Source organism: Oratosquilla oratoria, chromosome 27 (genome assembly GCF_046742065.1).
Source record: "Oratosquilla oratoria isolate Oo_2021 chromosome 27, ASM4674206v1, whole genome shotgun sequence".
NCBI classification, from domain to species: Eukaryota; Metazoa; Arthropoda; class Malacostraca; order Stomatopoda; family Squillidae; genus Oratosquilla; species Oratosquilla oratoria.
The window spans coordinates 22,188,973-22,192,053 of record NC_134803.1 but is presented as its reverse complement, the minus strand read 5'-3'; positions in this window follow the sequence as shown (position 1 = coordinate 22,192,053).

Genomic DNA, 3,081 nt, shown 5'->3' with positions numbered 1-3,081 from the left:
TGTATACGTATAGCGCTATACAGTTACAGATATAAGATAAAGTGTAATGTTCTGTTAATTTAGAATCAAAACAGTATTCTGTTACTGTACTCCGAAGATAGGAGTAATAGTATAAGGTAAGCAGATTAAGCTTTCTCTATTAAATATAATTAGAGACCGCTTTGGTTTCTATTGTTGATTTATATTTTCTCTTTCCCGTTTGTATTGCTGAAGGAGGAGTGAAATGGCTTGTGAAGGTTGTGTGAACCTGAAGGACCGCCTTAGGATGTATGAGGAGGAAATTCGTCATCTCAGGAGTGCGCTATGTGAGAAGAGTGAATCCTTCCAACAACCCAAAGAGCGTTCCAGTTCTTCCCCTTCTGCCACTGCTGTGAGCAAATGACGCTCCGTGGGGTTCCGTTTGTCGAGCCCGCGTTCGGTAAGCGGGTGCCCTGCGGAACAACCGCTGGCTCTAGCCAATCGTTTTGCTTTGCTGGAGGATGAAGTAGCTGAAAATCAGGAGTTTTTGGTGGTGGGGGACTCCATGGTGAGAGGCTATGATGACATCCTGCAGCGGTAGACCAAACGACGTTGCAAGCTTGTATGTCAACCGGGCCGTGGGATCGGCGATTGTACCCAGACTATCAGGGAGCAAAGACAGACGAACACGGTTACGATTGTTAATACGGGAAGTAACGATGTGGGTAGGGTGAGATCAGAGGAACTTGGTTCGGAATTACAAGGTCCTCCTTCAGGAGATAAAGGAACGTGGGAGCCGTCACGTAGTCTGTGGGATCCTCCCAAGAATCTACGCAGGCTTGTTTTGGAACAGTATAGCCATAGGGATCAACGAAAGGATATCACGATGGTGCACGCAACTAGGATACCACTTTCTTGATCCTTGGTACCTCTTTTCCAGGCGTCATGACCTTCACGCTTCTGATGGGATCCACCTTATCCGCAGGGGCAAAGATATTCTTACAAACCTTATTGTGGGAGTTTGTAATGAAGAAGTATCTTTTTTGGGGGTAGATACCCAAAGGGAAGGGGAAATGGAGTGTACTGGGGAAAACAGAGTAGAGTATAGCTTTAATGTAGAACAATATGCCAGTATAGGACAAAATACAATCTTAGGATATAATGTCGGTAGAGGACGAAATGTTACATTAGGATGTAATGTCAAAGGTCCAAAAGTCACGATGGGATTTAATGACAGTGGAGGACAAAAGATCACGATGGGATGTAATGATAGTGGAGGACAAAATATCACGATGGGATGTAATCATAGTGGAGGACAAAATATCATGGTAGGATATAATGTCAGTGGAGAACAAAATATGGTTCTAGGAAGGGATGCCGGACAGAATGTCAATGAAGTACAAAATATCACGATGGGATGTAATGACAGTGGAGGGCAAAAGATCACGATGGGATGTAATGATAGTGATGGACATAATGTCACTGGAGGACAAAACATAATTTTAGGAAGGGATGCCGAACAGAATGTCAATGAACGACGAGAGGCCGGTGTGAAACGCGGTGACGTAGGGAGACAAAGTGTACAAAATAGATCGGATGACCGTGAGCAACCAGATGTCCGGGATTGGGGAAATGTTAATTTTTATGGGAGAAATGTTAATGAGACATTGAATGTCAATGAAGGACCAAATATAAATATAGAGCAAGGTATCAACAAAAACAAAATTATAATGTAAGGCATGATATTGAAACTCAAAACTTGTCAAAAATAAATAATCACGAGTTTCTTAAAACCATGTACTTTAATGCTCGTAGTATTAGAATTTTTTTCAAGAAATACAGGCAATAAAAAACAAAATTATAATGTAAGGCATGATATTGAAACTTAAAACGTGTCAAAAAGAAATAATCACGAGTTTCTTAAAACCATGTACTTTAATGCTCGTAGTATTAGGATTTTTTTTTAAGAAATACAGGAAATAAAAAACAAAATTATAATGTAAGGCATGATATTGAAATTCAAAACGTGTCAAAAAGAAATAATCACGAATTTCTGAAAACCATGTTCTTTAATGCTCGTAGTATCAGGGAAAAATTTCAAGAAATACAGACGTATGTCAAAAGCTAAAATCTCGATATGATAGAAATAACCGAGACATGGTTAAATGGTAAAGAGTTTGAAGCTGAATTTAATATTGCGGGATTTAAACACTTTCATCAGGAGAGAAACCACAAGAAAGCTGGAGGTGTTCTGTTGTACGTTAAAAACAATGTCCATGCTTGTGTTTTAGAGATAGTAAAACAGGATGCATATGATAGTTTGTGGGTAGAATTAACCCAAACAAAAGGACAAAAAATGAATGTAGGTGTAATATATAGGCCAAAGACACTATCATTAACAGATGACAAACTGTTATTTCAAGAACTGTCTAGTTTCTGCAACTGGAATTTATTAATAATGGGTGATTTCAATTTTAATGACATTGATTGGATGACCCTTGAACATGGCCTTATAGGTAGTGGCTTGATTCATTTGCTCGGTGACAGTTACTTAGTTCAGCATGTAAAAGAGCCCACAAGAAATAGAAACTTACTCAATCTATTGATCACTAGCTGCGAAAGCATGATAATGTAGAAGTTGGTGAAAGTGTTGCAAATAGCGATCCCAACTTAGATTCAAACTACAAAAAAAAAAAAAAAAGAGCTTCAGTAAAGCTCAGTTCATAGGACTACGCCAGGAGCTTCAGCTTACAGTTTGGGAGGCAAAATTAAGCGAAAGACCTGTAGATCAGATGTGGGAAATATTTCAAAATACGCTCACTAAGATAATTCCTTTTACGGACAGACGTCCCCCAAATCAGAATCGCCCAAAATGGCTTAAAAAGAAACTGAAAAAAAGTATTGCTAAAAAGAAATATAAGTGCTCGGGTGTATCTAACGACTATCAAAGATATGTATTAATACAGAGAGACTTAAAAGAAAAACAATAAAAAAAACGAAACGACAATACGAAATGAATATCGTTGGTAAATCCAAAGAGAATCCCAAAGAATCCTATAGTTACATTAGAAATAAAAAGGTTGTTAGGAATTACCTTGGTCCACTATTATCTGGTGACGGTCA